At 40.7% G+C, this 18,575-nt stretch overlaps 1 protein-coding gene across 1 annotated transcript in view; it reads right to left on the bottom strand.

Moving 5' to 3' along the window:
* The window catches only part of PRKG1 (protein kinase cGMP-dependent 1), a 1,213,342-nt gene that overhangs the window by 1,140,353 nt on the left and 54,414 nt on the right, over nt 1–18,575 (bottom strand). The window lies entirely within an intron of this gene.

The following is an 18,575-nucleotide window of genomic DNA, read 5'->3' as shown; positions in this document are numbered from 1 at the left end:
AATTAAGCTGGGGCTCTGGGTAAAATATGCCACCAATGCTTGCTGCTCTTATCCCTCTAAGTGCTAGAAATCACGTCAAGATATTTTTCTTAACTGGATTAATTCTCATCATGAACCCAAATTCTTTATATGGAATGCAGATTCTTTTAGCTCTGTCTCTTAAAAAATGCTTGAGGCTAGCTTCTGTAAAGGCACATACAACCATCCCCGTCTACTAAAAAGTCACAATGAAGCATAGATCATTTTGAAAATTTAAAGTCAGTACATATGATTAAAAAAAGCCTAGACTATGAAAGCTACCTACAGAAAAAAGGAAAGTAATAGTACATTCTTATATAACTGCTAATAGGCTTAGAGTTTAATACCACATTAGTGAAATCCTTCATATTGGGTGAAATAGATATCTCACCAAACTAAATGGGAAGTTATTACTAGGCCACAGTATAAAATCATCTCTAAGAAATGCAATCAATTGCCAATCAGTAAGTTAGTTTTAAATTTCCTCTATTGCTTAGCAAATGGACTTTTCAGAATAGCTGAAACAAGTATTAAATAGGTGAAACAAATGTAATCTAAATAAAGATAATAGCAAGAGCTGGTAGCTTTTCCAAATTTATTTTAAAAGTAAGATTCCCCCACGGATGGTGAAGATTTCAGTCCCACTCACACTCAAATACAAAGACTAATGTGAAATCCACAGTTGCAGGCATATTGCTTAAAGTCAGCTCACAGGTTGCCATATTTGATTTTTGCACCCCTGCCCCCTTATGAAAAGCAGGGAGAAGCAGTGTGGCCTAGTGGAAAGAGCCCGGCCTTAGGAGTCAGAGGTCGTGGGTTCTCACCACAGCTCCGCCACTTATCAGCTGTGTGACCTTGGGCAAGTCACTTCTCTCTGCCTCGGTTACCTCATCTGTAAAATGGGGATTAAGACCGTGAGCCCCAAGTGGGACAACTCGATTACCTTGTATCTACCCAAGCACTTAGAACAGTGTTTGGCACATAACAAGAGCTTAACAAATACCATTATTAGCATTATTATTATGAAGTATTTGCTCAAAAGAGAGGCCCCTTTCATGATAGCAGTAGGCCATGTTTGCTCATCCTCAGTGACTGACTCAATCAATCATATTGAGCACTTACCGTGTGCAAAGCACTGGACTATGTGCTTGGGAAAATCTAAGCTACCAGAGTTGGTAGACATGTCCTGCCCACAACGAGCTTATAGTCTAGAGAGGGAGACAGACATTAATATAAATATATGATGGATAGGTACATAGGTGCTGTGGGAATGTACTCCCAGTTTTTAGATGGGATGCTGCATTAATCTGTATATAGGCATACCTCAGTCCTCCAATTAAGATAGCATCAAAATCAACGTAATGCTTTACAGTACTTTTACTCATAAAAATAATACTTTCATGAATGTTAATTCCAGATGGTCAAATGAACAAGAAAATACAGTACATTTTGTGATCTTGGATTTAATTGACCTAGGAGGTTTGGGGTTTTCCTGTGGTATTCGTTAAGTTCTTACTACGTGCCAAACACTGCTCTAATCGCTGAAGTTACATGCAAGCTGCTCAACTCCAGCTGTGATCGGTCAAAACTCCCATCCTCTCCACACAGATCAACATGTCCATAGTGGTCTCAAAGGTAGATCCACTTTAAGAACGATCCCTCTGCCCCAAGCAAATGCTTGGTTGAACTTTTCTTTTGTGACACACACACGCACACACACACACACACACACACACACACACACACACACTAATTCAGTCTAAATTAATAATCTAATTTGAAACAAAAGTTCCAAGTTCTGACATCTCTGAAGGAGTTAAGTATCACCCAGAAATTTCCATAGCCATTTCAGAGACAGTGAGACCTGACCCTTGTTAATATGGTCTAGAATTGAGACCTTTAATGAAATGATATTAAGCCACCTTGATTAATGTTCTATAATGAGCAATGTCTATTCTTTCACATAATTTATCATATGCTCTATCAGTTGTCTACAAATATATTCTTCCCTCAAATCCATTCTTCTACTCTGTGAATTGGAAATCCAATATTAGCAGTAATATATATTGAAGACTCACATCTTTACAGTCCAGTTAATTTTAAAGAAACCCTCATCCCCTACGAATAAAATGTCCATCTTAATGGGTTGAAACAAATTCAGATTTAAAAATGAAATTCATCCTAAAATAGTCTTTCAATTAGCCAGTCAATAGAAGTACTGTAGATTTATTGAACGTCTCTTCCCCTTCTAGACTGTGAGCCCGTTGTTAGGTAGCGACCATCTCTATATGTTGCCAATTTGTACTTTCCAAATGCTTAGTACAGTACTCTGCACATAGTAAGCACTCAATAAATATGACTAACTGACTGACCGAATGAATGAATGAATGAACATATTACTTTCCTTATAGTGGTTGTCCTAGATCCTAATTTCAAGAATTTCGGGCTAGGGAAGAGTGGAGGGCAGCCAACCTGCATGCTCCTTTCCTCCTGGAGAAACAAACATGAGGGAGAAGAGCATCAAGATGCCCTTCCAATTCTCTCTTCCATGACTCCAATCTCTGAAGAAAATTCTGCTACCACCACAGAGCTGGCATTCCCATTTTTCAAAGATAATCGAAGGTAAAACACTAACACTTTGGCCAGTTGAATACCACATGTCCAAAGAGGACATCTTAATTCAAACATGGCATAAATCCATTCTAATTCAGATCTGTGAAATTTCTTTCCAGGTGGGAAAATGAATTCCCCAGAAACACAAACGATTTAACCACAGTGAAGCCAGAAAATCTCCTGCTATTCTTACTGCCTCAGTGACCAATAGTCAGATTGCTCACTCAGATCTACCAGTCTTGCTTAAAGGCCTGAAGTGATGAGTCCTAAGAAGGATGTGAGGGTATAGAAGGTAAACTATGAAATTATTACTTCTTCAGAAATGTAGATGCCCTATTAGCTAAAGAAAGTTACTTTCCTTTATTGTTCATTCTGATTTAGGGCAACAAGTGGTCCAGCAGAGGATAGAGACAGGCAAGGCAGTGGGCTCTGTGGACACCTGTGAAAGTAAGTACACATCAGGGGACATTTGGATGTTGCCTTCTGGATATAATTTGCCATTATAACTCCTTCTCTCACCCAAGTAAGAGCTTTCACCCACAAGAAGCAGCCAGGCCAAGTAAATAAAGCACAGGCCTGAGAGTCAGAAGGACCTGGCTTCTAATCCTGGCTCTGCCACTTGTCTGCTGTGTAACTTGGGGCAAGTCACTTAACTTCTCTGTACCTCAGTTACCTCATCTGTAAAATAAGAATTGAGTCTGTGATCCTCACATGGGACATGAACTGTGTCCAACCTGATTAGGTTGTATCTATCCCAACACTTAGTACAGTACCTGACACATAATGAGCAATGGTATTTACTGAGAACTTCCTACATGCAAAGCACTGTTCTAAGTGCTTGGGAGAGCACAGTGCCATATCATTAGCAGACATGCTTCCTGCCCATAATGAGTTTATAGTCTAGTGGTTGAATTTACAAACTCATTTCCCTCATCCTTATGGCTCTTCTGAGCCAGTCAATCCATCAATCAACCAGTTGTATTTATCGAGAGCTTACTGTATGCAGAGCACTGTACTAAATGCATGGGAGAGTACAATATATCAGAGCTGGTAGACTCGTCCCCTGCCCATAACAAGCTTATACTCTAGAAGAGGAGCTTACCTTCCCTCCTTTTCCAGCAGATTCCATGCCCATAAGTGTTCTGAGTGGCTTTACAAAAATGAAAAGCTTTGTCCTGCTGTGGCTTCCCTGTCACTTCTCTGCCACCAGATCTTCTTAGTGTTTGTGTTGCATGGGATCCTCAAAGCCACAGGAGGAACTGGATTAGGGGAGGAGATCTGGCAGATGACTATCCTTGCTCAGTGCTCTCCCTGTGGCTTTGAGGGACCCAAGTGGTATAGTTTATAAGGGCCAGAAAAGGACAGAGCCGAAGGACATTGTAAAAAGGAGAATTCAGTTATTAGTCCAGGCCGGGCAAGGTGGTAGAGGGGTTCCAGGGAAGGAATAGAAAAAGAGCTGTGGGGAAGGTGTGGAAAGTAAAAATAAATGAATAAAAAGGCTTATCTGCTTAAGAGGATGATTCGACAGAAAGGGTGGCAACATCAAATTGTGTCCAGTGGGAGTCTCCCAGAGATAAAAGACTCCATGCAGTAGGAACCACCAGATCCAAGCCACTGGGCGGGACATCATGTTAGGCTCCAGAGACCTCCAGCTGTTTCAACACTGTCATAAATTGGATGGGCCCCTTGTGGCCTCTTCATCCTGAAGGAATTTTTCAGTTAGTCCCCCACAGAGGTGAGCTCTGTGAGAATGATGCAGTGGCAGAGTAGGCAGCCAGCAGTTCTGTTACGACCCTGGTATTGGGGATAGATGTCTTTCTGCAATGAACGATTTGACCTTTTAGATTTAGTACTTTAAAGAGAAAGTGACATCTGGCAAAGGGGTCACCTACCACCTTCAGTTTTTGCTTCTGAAATCACTTGTTCTTCAGTTCTCTTATAGCCTTTCATGTCCTTCTGCTTATCTGGTAATCCCTATGCCTCATCATCTCCTTGGCTTTTTTCTCCTTGTTTGAAATTGAATTGTGCAGTGGGGGAAGGAGAGAAGAAGGGTTATTTCCCTCAACATCAATTCATGGCTTTTTAACTACATGATGGTTTTTAGTGACTAAAATGTCGGAAATTAGGTAGTCAGTGCGGCTCAGAAGGTGAAAAAGTACCAGGTAAGAATATCCTAGGCTTCTGGGGCCAGCTGCCTCGCTAATTCCTCTCTGAATCCCTGGGAAAGTAACCATTCTAATCTACCTCTGGGAGACATGGGAAAGAATAATTAATAAAAAAAAGCATATTTGTGGATCTATGTACAAATGCTTCAAGGAATAAAGGTAGAGAAATAACCATTCCCAAGTTTGCTTCTGCATATAAAAATGATTATGATGAAAGCCAACAGAGGTGCTGAATGCAGTTCTATCCTGAATACAGATCATGAATGCTCCTGAGAACATGTGAGAGCCAACAGACAAAAATTAATATCTCTGTATTGAGAAATTAGTGCCTTAAAAAATAGATCTTCAGCAGTCAGGCAGCATGTGTCTTTCTAAAACTGCTAATATTTAAAGGATCTGGAGTTTGGATAGTTCCCAGGGAAGCTAAATCACTTTGAAACCCATAGGAGATCAGCTTGCTTAAGAACTGTGGGCTTAAATCCCGAATCAGATTGATTAACATAAATGGTTCTAACATACACAGCCCTGGCATTACCATAAGGAGGTTGTAAATAGCAGGTGGCTTGGTTTTGCTTTCCCTTTCACCCTGATTATCCCACAAATGTGATCCTATGTCTTTGCCAGACAGCTACATTCTCTGGTATTACTGGCTTTCCAATTTTTTCTTTATTTAACTAGGCAGGTACTGCTTCAAAAAAACCGCATTTTTCCATTTCTCCAGCTATATTTTAGTTTGCCATCAACATTTTTCACATACATCCTATATTAACTCAGCCTTCCTTATATTGTTTCTGCAGTTGTATGACTAGCAACACAATATTTTCTAATTTCAGGGATACATTACACACAATTTTCTATAACCTCAGTAGTTCTAGTTCATACCTCTTCACAGTTAGTGTATCTTTTCATGGTAAACCAAACTTTTAATCTGAATATACACTGGTTCCTTTTACTATTATATCCCACCTTCCAATGACTGATCTCAAAAACATTACAGTGTTTCTAGTCATTCTTTTCATTTAGAAGCAACATTAAATCTAATTGCATAATCAAAGTTTTACTCATAATGCTCAAACAACATAAGATATTTGTGCCTTTTGAGTCTCAGAGTAATTAACCACTGCCCCAAAAGATGATTTTACCCACATCAGGATCAAATGGAACTTGTAATAATACATTTTATATGTTTTCAAGATACTTATGCTGAGATAGAATACCTACATATGCAGTAGAAAGAGGAATGATCTTCTTTTGGGGGAGTCAGTTTACCAAGTGGGATTATGATCTTCTAGGAAAGCAAATTTTTATAAATATATAAAAATTCATATAATAATAAGAAAAGTCCATCAGACTCACTAAGCAAAGCTAAGGTCTGCACTAACCCCATAAGCTGAATTCACTCCATTCAAGTTGTAGCTAGAGATATTTCATGAAATTGTGATCACTTAAAAACTATCCAAGTTAATGAAAAAGGGCTTCACTTCCATGACAAATTTCCAGTAGTACAGTATTTTACTGAGATAAATAGGAGTTACAGACTTTTGGTGGGATGACATTCTGGGTGTACTTCGGGTATATAACAATGTGACCTCTTGTTTTGTTTTATATGCTGTCAAGTCGTTTCCGACCAATAGTGACTCAATGAGCACATCTCTTCCAGAACACCCCATCTCCATCTGTAATCATTCTGGTAGTGTACCCATCATAGAATTTTCTTGGTAAAAATATGGAAGTGGTTTACCATGGCCTTCTTAGATGCAGTAATAATAATAATAATGTTGGTATTTGTTAAGCGATTACCATGTGCCAAGCACTGTTCTAAGCACTGGGGGGGATGCAAGGTAATCAAGGTTGTCCCACTTGGGGCTCACAGTCTTAATCCCCATTTTACAGATGAGGCCATTGCACAGAGACATGAAGTGACTTGCCCAAAGTCACACTCGAGTTTCCACCCTCAACTCTCTCCCATGCTGCTGCTGCCCAGCACAGGTGAGTTTTGACTTGTAGCAGATTGCCTTCCACTTGCTGGTCACTGCCCAAGCTAGCAATGAAATGGATATGTCTCTACTTGATTCTCCCTTCCCAAGCTGAGGCTGGTAGAGTACTAGAAACTCTCTAGGTGTGATCCTGAGGGGGCAATGTGACCTAAGACCAGCTAAATAAATAATTCCTCACTTTACCTCAAAATAGCTAGCCTCCAGATTTTATCTCTCAAATTAAAGTCTAGTAGCAAGTTCTGTTCTGGTTATTATGGTACATGGCCAAACTTAGTGATAAACAAAGTTGGATGGATGAATTTATGCAAAGAAAATGGAAACAGAGAGAGTTTCCATCTGACATGTGACAAGTCGGCCACTTAATTTTTTCCTGGATAACATGAATTTCCCAGCATAGTCTTATAACAGGCATACTATTTTAGAGATATTTATCTGTTTATTACCTGGATTTCTTTAATGCTTTTCCTTCCCAAAACTCAGTGATTAACAATATAGCATGATTACCTTCTTTCCTCTTAGTTACGCCTTTTCTCTCCATGGTCCTAAACGTGTTGTTTCGCAGAGAACCAACATACCACCAAGTCTACTAACAAAGTGCAATTATGAACTTTATCACAATCTGAATTAAAAAGCATAATTCCATCCTGGATAAAATATTAATTTTTGGATTCTTTTACTCAGAGGTAAACTTTTAAAAATTGTCTTTTTGAAATAGTGTGAATTGGACTTTTTTAACATAGATTTTAAAAGGGAAACCTAGAAACCTAGAAAACCTTTAACAATGTGGAATATTATTTGATTCTGGGCTTGATTCCTCTCCTCCCCTCCCATTTATTGTGTCTGCAATTCACTTCCATAAATGGTATCTCTCCTGTGCAGACAGCACATTCTTTAAATTTCCCTTTCTGCCGGTTAATGCTAATTTTCAGACTGAAATACCAAACTAGAGGTGCAATTGTGCCCTCTACTGTTCAGTGTTCCCATTCGATAAATTCAAGATAAAATGAATCACATTTACTTCTTTATGAAGATAATAACCAAACTCCTGCAAAATAAATTCCAGTTAGTACAATTTATTTAGCAATATAATGGAAACTTGTCATCCTCTCGACAATAACTACATTGCAATAGTGATTTTACAAAGAAAACTAAGATGTTTAAATATTTCTCCTTGAAGCATTTAAGCTACTGTCAGTAAATGGCAAATATAATCACTTCTTCAGCAGCCATTATATTTTTAATAGTAAAAGAATTTTCATTCCAGTCAATATTATGCACTTGTTTTTAATACGGCATACACTTTTAGAAAAGTTTTCCAAATTTAGTTCTATGCTGCTGCCGTTTTTTCTACTTGTATGTCATTATTAGATTTCAACTTTCTTGATGACAGCTTGTATTCTATTTGTGCCTTTGTAATTCTCCACACCCACAGCACTCAGGATAGTATACTGCTCTATTTGAGGAGTTCAATGAATACTAACCAGCCTGAGGGCAATCAATGTCAGTTATTGAACATGTATATGTGCAGGTAACTGTACAAAGTATAGTAGATAGACATGATCCTTGGCCTCAGGGAGTTTACACTGTATAGCTCAATACATACTGTCCAGCTGGGACTGTAACTCGGTATCATTACACCCAGCTCACCCAAGTAGAGTTTACTTTTCTTGAATATTTCTTTTTCCTTCTCTTTGTTCAAATCTCATAATCTCAAACCTTGGTGATTTCACATTTTCAAACTCTTCTGTAATTCCAGGAATTGCTTTACCACCTGCCTACGCTCAAACACAGAGCATTGAACCTGATTCTTCTAAATAAAAGGAGTTTAGTTCCATCAGGACTAGATTCTAATTTATCTACATCTGCCACACACAGCCTCGAGAACCTGAACTTACTAACCTTCTGGAAACTAGAAGAGACAAAAGTCATGAGTTCTGTTGGCAATAAGTCAGACCTATGTAATATTCCCTGCCACTGATGAGTGAATCATTTCTCCTCATCTGTCTCCATACAAGGATTTATCATCACTCTTAAAATTGCTGTAGAAGAGAGGTCCTGCTCTTTCCATTTGTCAACAGCAGCCTGCAAGCAAACTAATGAGCCAAATCTGAAATATTCTTCAGAATTAACATAATTACATTAAGGAACATTCATTTTTGAGGAGAGGATTCAGAATTCAATCACTTTGCTGTATTTGTGTTGCATACCACTCCCTTGTCCACTGTTAGTATATATTCTGGTAGGTATCGTGATGAGTTTCAGTGTAATTAGAGTCCAAGAAATTTATAGCATTGACTTGCATCACTGACTTGAAGATGTCTACTACCTCTTTATATTATACTCTCCCAAGTGCTTAGTACCATGCTTTGCACACAGTAAATTGACTGATTGAATCTCAAACTGATTACTCTCTTTCTATTCCTCCTCCTCCTTCAAATTATCCTCTTCCTTTTCCTCTCATTTCTTCTCCTTCTCCTCTACTCCTTTCCCTCCTCTTTATTCTCATCCTTCACCTTCTCTTCTTCATTCTCCCTTCTTCTGTTCCTCATCTTTGTCACTATCATCCTCCTCTTTTCCAAAGCAGCTTTAATTTCTGAAGTAGATTGGTGGATAGAGCTCATTAAATAGTTTGGTGTTTATTCATTCATTCATTCAATCAATCGTACTTATTGAGTGCTTACTGTGGGTAGAGCATTGTACTAAGCACTTGGGAAGTACAATTCAGCAACAGATAGAGACAATCCCTGCCCACAACAGGCTCACAGTTTCTTCCATTTCAGAATTTTGGTATTTTGGTATAGTATTTTATATTATACCAAAATACTGCCCAGAATTATTTATGGGTAGTAAATAATGGGATATTTCTTATTCCTTGTTGAATGACAGACCTACCCAAACCAAGGATTTAATATAATTAAGACTTGCACTGAAACACAATTAAATAGTTAAAAAAAATACCCCAAATAATGGAGAAGTGGTCTACTTAGAGACCAAACACATGTGGTATGTATACACAGGCTTTAAAGTGTTTATACTTAATTTCATCATTTTTATTGCACTTAACTTTGAAGTAAACTGGGCTCTCACCATAACCCAGCACACCTTGGCAAAATATTTATAAATAATGTCTCTTTCAAAGAGTTTGAAATGATTCAGCAGCCAATGCATACCCCACAAACCACCAACTTTCTCCATTTCTAGTTTTACAGCAATGTATAGCCTTAAAAAGCAAACTCACTCCCATAAGCTATTGAACATAATTTCCTTGTGTGGTCTTTCAATCAAATCTGTAAAAATGAAATGAATCTGTTCCCCTAAAGCATTAAAACAATCTGATATTTTCTAGACATGGTCACCCACTTTGGGGCTTTAGACATTGTTTCCCTTCCTTTGAAGCCTTTTACATCACCTGTTAAATTAAAAAAAACCATAAAAGAACCCTGATTACAGTCTCGTGACTTCTCCCATCCTTCCCCTAAAAAGAAGCTCCTTGGACCCCCCAAAAGTGCCCCCACAACTACAAAAAGACTATCCAATATTCAGAGGTTCTATTTAAACCCTACCTCAGAAAGACACAGATACTGTCATGTGGAATTTTACAGGCAAAATTTTCAATGACCAAAATATTTGTGTTTACATTAGCCTTCTCTAATTATTTCCATTTCAGGGTGTTTCAACGTGTCTTAAATAGTATTTCTTATTCTATTCACCCAAAAGACGGTTGGCCATTCCTTAAATCAAAAGCCGGTGGAGATGGGGGGGGCAGTACAAAAGAAAAAAATATAAACATTTCACATTGGAAATCAATTTTCCTATATTCAGCAGATTATTTTGGAAATACTCTTCTAGAACCTTTGATCTGGAAGAAGATAGCAAAAAAGAAAGAGCTATGCACATCTGTTTATGTATTTAAGAAAGAACATTCAAAATGGGCATGTGTCCATGGGAAAGCCTGCAAACGCTGCACAAAATTCAGCCCACCAAAAGCATTGTTCATTAATAAAACAAATCTAGGTTAGAATTTTTCCAGGGCATACTTTATTTTCCAATAATTGACTACAGTCATGTGTCCACATTCAATTTATTCATTCTTCAGTGCAGAAAAGACAAGGGGAATTCAGAAATAAAGTTGTTCTAATACATTTACCAGTTATAAAGCATCTGAATCAGCAGGGGATTAAACCAACCTAGATCTCTAGTTTTTTGGAGGGAACCTTATCCCCATTTAAATATAATAGATTTACAAGCACTTAGTGCAGTGCTCTATCCATAGCAAGTGCTCAATAAATATGACATTTAATTATTGTCTCATTCTTGCCAGGTTTACCATAGTAGTTTTCAAAAATGCTTAGAAATGATTTTACTTGTTTGTGTACTTTAATGAAGTTTATTACTCCTTTTCAGCTCAGTCAGATTGCTAAATCTGTAAATTGTGCTAGGAAATATTTCAAACTCCTTGGCAAGATAAATTCCAAAAGATCCTTAAGCCCACAAAGATGAGTGCCAGTGTTTATGCTATTTAAGAGTAGCTGTCTGCAATTTAGGGGATGGAAGTGACCAAGGCAGAGCAGCCAAGAGGGACTGTGAATAAGATAGTTTTCCTGGCAGTGTACTGTGGGAGATGTTGTAGGATGGATAGATTTCAAATGTTTTTCAAAGGAGAGCTAAACTAGGAATCTTAAAACTTAATAGACTTGCATCCAGTACTCCAAAGTAGATGAGAGGTCTCAAATTTCAGTGAACTAGGGGGCAAACTAGAAAATGGAAGTAGAAGTCTAGTAGAGGAATAGAGGACTATGTGGTATACGAACGTATTTCTGTCCCTGGGTAGGTTTCATCTGTGCATGGGGAATGCTTTTGTTTATTGTTATATTTTACTCTCCCAAGCACTTAGTACAGTGCTCCACACACAGTAAGTTCTCAATAAATACAATTGAATTCATTCATTCATTCAATTGTATTTATTGAGCGCTTGAGATTGAGCAGTTTATTGAGATTGAATGAATCTACGTTTGCTCAGGGCAAGAAGTTTCTGGCCCTTAGTACACAAGCACATTCTGTTCAGACAAAGGAAGTCCTCTGGAGGAATTTAGGGAGACAAAGTGTTTCACTGTCATGGTCATCAGGGATACTGAAGCATTGTGCCATCTCTTTTACGGCAACCCCAAAAAGGAGATCACTTAACTTCAAAGGAAGGAAATGGACTCTTTGATGGGACTTTTCTTCCAGCTAATATCACGAGTCCCTCTTGCACCCAGTACATAACAATGCTGGTGATATATGATTTAACAGCTAAGCAAAAAGAGAGCCAGATTTGTGACACGAGTTTATCAAACAATAGCATTTATTAAGTACTGATTCTCTAAAGTACACTGTACTAGGTGGTTGGGAGAGTATATCAAAGAGAGACCGACAAAAAATTATTTACAATTAAGTGCCACTAATATGATGCCATCTGATGCCATCGTGGCACCACACTCTGTGAACATCTTCAGCAGAGAGTTTCCTAGCTGCACCAGAGACTCTGCCCCCCACGTCCCTGCTGACGTAGCCTTTCCGTTCCCTGAAGAGTCAGCAGCTGATACAAAGTGTAAGCCTGGGACAGAGATAGAACCCTTTAGACTCTAAGCTAGTGGTGGGCAGGGAATGTGTCTATCAACTCTGTTACACTGTACTCTTCCAAGTACTCAGTATAGTGCTCTACCCAGTAAGTGATCAAAAAACACGGTTGATTGGTAAAGGCCATCTCTTCTACGTTGCCGACTTGTACTTCCCAAGCACTCAGTACAGTGCTCTGCACACAGTAAGCACTCGATAAATATGATTGAATGAATGAATGAGTGGATGATTGACAGAGCTCCCTCATCCAGCTGAAGAAGCAATATGCACGTGTCCCCTGGGGAGAATCCTCTCTCTGGTGCACAGGCCTTCCTGGAGATGGAGCGGTCCCAGTGCATGCACTTCCCCAGTGGACAGTCCACTCCCTAGAGTACAGTCCCTCTCAGATACAAAGCATCTCTCAGTCCACTCCCCAGCGCCCATTCCCTCCTGGATTTGGAGCATCTCCTAGTAGGCTCTGGAAGACCTATTCACATGCATCCCCTGGGGACAGTCTGCTTCCCAGAGTACAGTCCGTCCCACATATGAAGCATTCCTCAGTCCACTCCCCAGTGTACAGTCCCCCCTGGATATGGTGTGTCCCCAGTAAGCTCTGGAAGAACCACTCTTGTGTGTCCCCTGTGAACAGTCCACTCCCCAGGTGCAGTCCCTCCTGGGTATGGAGCATCCCTCAGTTCTATCTGGAGCAACCCCATACACCCAACCTCTGTCGACAGTCTGCTCCCCTCTGGGACACAGAGTGTCCCTCAGTCTGTCCGGGAGAAACAGTGGACAGTCTGTTGTATTTTGCTCTCCCAAGCCCGTAGTGCAGTGCTGTGCACATAGTAAGCACTCAATAAATACCATTGATTGATTGACAGTGAGCTTCCCAGTCTAAAGCCCCTCCTGGATCGGAGTGTTCCTCAGTCTGCACCGGAGGAACCCTGCACACACATCCCTGATGGAAAGTCCATTTCTCAGTGCACAGCCCCTCCCAGATATCAAACATCCCTCAGTCTGCTCCAGAAGAACCCTATAAGCAGGTCCCCAGTGGATCGCCCACTCTCTGACACACAGCTCCTATCAGATACAGAGATTTTCCCCAAACCATGCACCAGTGGGTCAGCCTGGGTCCCTTTCTCCAAAGCTTCACAGAAAGTCCTGCCTCCTTCCATCAGTCATTCCATCATATTTATTGAGCCCTTAGTATGTGCACAGCATGGTACTAAGTGCTTGGGAGAGTACAATATAACAGTACACCAACATATTCCCTGCCCACAACAAGCTTAAAGCCTACCCCCTGTCTGGTGTGGGAAGCCCATAACTAGCTGCCTTATTAGTGACTGTTTGTGATCTGTGAACAACAACAAGGAAGAGACTGGTGAAGACACTGATGAGCTCTACCTGAGAGAAGTGATTGCTGGCCTGTGGGGGGTGGAGGATGGATGGACGCATGGCTTTCTCTCCCTGTTCTGCCCAGTAACGGGTCTGAGCCAGTCAATAACTGCTACGTAGAGCCACAGCTGTGACACCTACGGTAGATAAAAGGTGTTCATTTTGAATCGCAGGGAGGCATGCAGAACAGAAGACAAAAAGAGGAGGCAAGCAAAGGGCACAAACAGACAAGGCAGCAGAGGCAGAAGCAGCAGGAGACCAGCACTCTAAAGCAGCAGAAGACATCAGCAGCACTTGTAAGCAGAAAGAAGAAGCATTGGCAGAACAAGCTCCTTTGACCACAAACTGGTATTGGTGGAGTGGAGTGAGTGATTGTGTGTATGTGTCACTCCCTTGCATGCTGGTAAAACCAAAAAAAAAACCACCATTCTACAGTAACCTTGGTGATCAGAGGTGTGGTTTGACTTCTACTATGTGTCATCGAGGCTCCCCCGATCCAGGAAAGTCCTTTTTGGTACGAACCGGGGGCTCACAAGTTGGAAGACCAGGTGACTTCATAATTTAAACTACAGAGGCAGTTGATCACGGGCCATTATGAACCATTCATTTATCATATTATCTTAAAGGATTTTGCCTGATTAACGTGTTATAGTGCAAAACGTGCCTATCTGTCGTGGTACCCTTTGATCCAATTGACATCACTGAGACTTTGTGTAGGGTAAAAAAAGAAATAATGGGACAGTATGTTTTCAGGCTATAATTTCCACAGGAATACCCAAATGGGCACATGTTGGGGCCATGGCATCAGGTGAGGGTGACAACATAAGCAGTACTAAAAGAAATTTTAGTGCATGAACTTTCTGTGAAGAGGAATTTATAAGTCTCTCCTGCAAGGCTTGTCCGATTAATTCCCAGAATCCTAAGTCTTATAATTCAATCAGCTATTCTAGCACTTAACCTATTTACAACTACTTTCAGCATTTTGTATGCTCATCTTGGCTGAATTACCTATAATTTGAAAAGTGGAAGCACAATTTAATAAAATATAACATTCCTTCTGGGAAGAGAAAAAGAGGTTACACTTCAAAATATACAAGGATATTTAATTTCAGATAAAGAAAACTATGAAAAAACACGGGCCTCAGGAAAAATCTGGAAGGGGTAGCTAGAAAAACTAGGAACTCACTGGAGGCCTGAAAGTTGTTGAAAAATTATTATTTCAGGCCTCCGCCTCCCCCTGCCCCCAGCAAAAACAAGCAAGTGACCAAAAAGGAACTTTCATGACTAATTAAGAAGGTTTGCTAAAAGATCATCAAGCATTAAAAGGCATAAATCAATCCTTTTTATATGTGGAAAGTTCACCTGAGATAACAGGAAAGGACCAAAGAATGATAGGTTAGAGGTAAATAGTAAATTAAGAGTGCCAAAAAAGAGTTTGAAGACACCTGCAAGGCATGTCACAGCCAGTGATGATAAAAGATTCTCAAATATATGAAAAACAGGAAGCCAGCAAGGAAATAAGTGGGACCACTTGAGGATTGTGGAGTAATAGGTGCATTCAGGTATGAAAAACAGATAACTGAGACAGCTCCTTTCAAACATGCCCGTGTCTTCCCTATCCTAAAAAATCCCTCCCTTGACACCCAAAATCCCTCCAGTTATTGCCCCATCTCCCTCCTACCATTCCTCTCCAAAATCCTTGAGACACTTGTCTACACCCACTGTCTTGTGTTTCTCTCGTCCAATTCTCTCCTTGTCCCCCTCCAGTCTGGCTTCTGTCCCCTTCATTCCACAAAAATTGCCCTCTCAAAGATCAGTGAGCTCCTTCTTGCCAAACCCAACGACCTCTACTCCATCCTAATCCTCTGTAACGGCTCAGCTGCTTTCAACACTGTCAGCCACCCCCTTCTCCTGGAAACATTATTCAACCTCGGCTTCACTGACACTGTTCTGTCCTGGTTCTTCTCCTAGCACTCTGACTGCTCATTCTCAGTCTCTGTTTCAGGCTCCTCTTCTGCTGCACACCCCCTAACTGTGGGTGTCCCTCAAGGTTCAGTTCTGGGTCCCCTTCTATTCTCCCTCTACACCCACTCGCTTGGAGAACTTGTTTGGCCACCTGACTTCAACTACCAAGCAGAATGGCTCAGTGGAAAGAGCATGGGCTTTGGAGTCAGAGGTCATGCGTTCAAATGCTGACTCTGCCACTTGTCAGCTGTGTGACTTTGGGCAAGTCACTTAACTTCTCTGGGCCTCAGTTACCTCATCTGTAAAATGGGGATTAAGACTGTGAGCCCTCCGTGGGACAACCTGATCACCTTGTAATCTCCCCAGCACTTAGAACAGTGCTTTGCACATAGTAAGCACTTAATAAATGCTATTATTATTATTATTATTATTACGACCTATATGCAGATGATTCCCACATCTTCCTCTCCAGTCCTGATCTCTCTTCCTTTCTGCAGTCTCGCATTTCCTCCAGCCTTCAAGACATCTTTACTTAAATGTCCTGCTGTCACCTCAAACTTAACATGTTAAAAAGAGAACTCCTTATCTTCCCACCCAATTCCTGTCCTTCTCCTGATTTTCCCATCACTGTAGACAGTGCCACCAGCCTTCCTGTCTCACAAGCCCACAACTTTGGTATTATCCTTGGCCCCTCTCATTCAACCCACATATTCGATCTATCACTAAATCCTGATGGCTCAACCTTCACAACATAGCTAAAATCCACCCTTTCCTCTCCATCCAACTGCTGCCATGTTAATCCAAATACTTATCTTATCCTGCCTTGATTATTGCTTAGAACAGTGCTTTGCACATAGTAAGCACTTAATAAATGCCATTATTATTATTATTATTATTGCATCAGCCTCCTTGCTGACCTCCCTGCCTCCTACCTCTCCCCACTTCAGTCCATACTTCACTCTGCTACCCAGATCATTTTTCTACAAAAACGTTCAGTCCATGTCTCCCCACTCCCCAAGAACATCGAGAGTGCTTAGTACGGTGCTCTGCACACAGTAAGCACTCAATAAATACGATTGATTGAATGAATGAATGAATGAATGAATGAATGAATCCAGTGGTCACCCATTTGCCTCCACATCAAACAGAAAGTCTTCACCATCATCTTTAAAGCACTCAGTCATCCTTCCCCCTCCTTGCTACTCTCATTCATTCATTCATTCAGTCATATTTACGGAGCGCTTACTGTGTGCAGAGCACTGTACTAAACGCTTGGGAAGTACAAGTTGGCAACATATAGAGATGGTCCCTACCCAACAACGGGCTCACAGTCTAGAAGGGGGAGACAAACAGCCCCTCTTCTACCACAACCCAGTCTACACACTTCACTTCTCTAATGTCAATCTTCTCACTATACCTTGATCTCATTTATCTTGCCTCTGCCCTCTTGCCAATGTCCTGCTTCTGGCCTGGAACACCCTTCCTCTTCATATCCAACAGATAATTACTCTCCCTACCTTCAAAGCCTTATTGAAGGCATATCTCCTCCAAGAGACCTTCCCTGACTAGCCCTCTATTCTGTTCCTTCCACTTCCTTCTGTTTCCCTGACTTGCTCCCTTTATTCATCCCCTCTCCCAAACCTGCAGCATTTATGTACTTATCCATAATTAAATTATTTATATTGTCTGCCACCCCCTCTAAACTGTAAGCTCACTGTGGGCAGGGAATGTGTCTACCAACTCTGCTAAATTGTTATATTGTACTCTCCCAAGTGTTTAAGATAATGCTTTGCCAGAGTAAGTGCTTAATAAATATGATTGCTTGACAGATTGACAGATATCCATCTGAGAGTTTGGGCAAAACTTGGGGTAGAATTGACAAAGTTCTTTGGGAGAATGTATAGTCTAGTGTGGAGATAGCCTCTATCCGGAGGAATAATGGATAACCAATGTAAATCCAGCCTATAAAAAGAATTCCACAGGTCATTCATTCATTCATTCATTCAATCATATTTATTGAGCACTTACTGTGTGCAGAGCACTGTACTAAGCGCTTGGGAAGTACAAGCTGGCAACATATAGAGATGGTTCCTACCCAACAGCGGGCTCAGGTAATCCCAGGAATTAGTGAGCAAGGAGTCTTAGTTCCATCTCTGCTAAATGAATAGGCTTCACATGCATTTAGCAAGATGACCTCCCCTTCAGAGCACTGTGAAAAGCACTTGAAAGAATACAACACAGTTGATAGACAAGTTCCCCGCCTCCAAGGACCTTACAGTACAGAGCCTCTCCATTCCCACATTGAATTCAATGGTTCACAAGGTTTTGTGTTGGGGCCACCATTCTGGGAGGAAGGGAAAAAGTGGGGAAAGAGAGGCTGAGAGTTCAGCCTCCCTTCGCTCATTCAATCAATCGTATTTATTGAGTGCAGTGTGTGCAGAGCACTGTACTAAGTGCTTACTAAGTTCCTAGACCCATTGCTGTCCCACCCTAACTTTGGCCATTATCTTGACCCTGCTATGGCAGGAGGGAGGAACTCTGGGCCTTGGTAACCACTAGAAATTGCTGCTGCTGGAGGCTGAGCTTGCAGATCTTTCAGAACACCACTGGACTATTTTGAAATCTTCAACTTGCCAGACCCAAGTTTCTAGTTCAATTAGTTTGAACAGGAGGCAAATGAGGACAGACACAGAGGTAGAACTCATTTAGGCCTTCTTCAGTGTGCCTCCTCATGGGTTCCTGGCTCCTTAACACAGGAATTTTTTTAAACTCAGAACTTTGTGCCAAGCATCTCCCATTTCAGCATTCTGGTTCTCAACTTCCC

This window comes from Tachyglossus aculeatus, chromosome 3, assembly GCF_015852505.1.
Source record: "Tachyglossus aculeatus isolate mTacAcu1 chromosome 3, mTacAcu1.pri, whole genome shotgun sequence".
NCBI classification, from domain to species: Eukaryota; Metazoa; Chordata; class Mammalia; order Monotremata; family Tachyglossidae; genus Tachyglossus; species Tachyglossus aculeatus.
The sequence above is the reverse complement of the archived record's forward strand: the minus strand, read 5'-3'. Positions and strand labels throughout refer to the sequence as shown.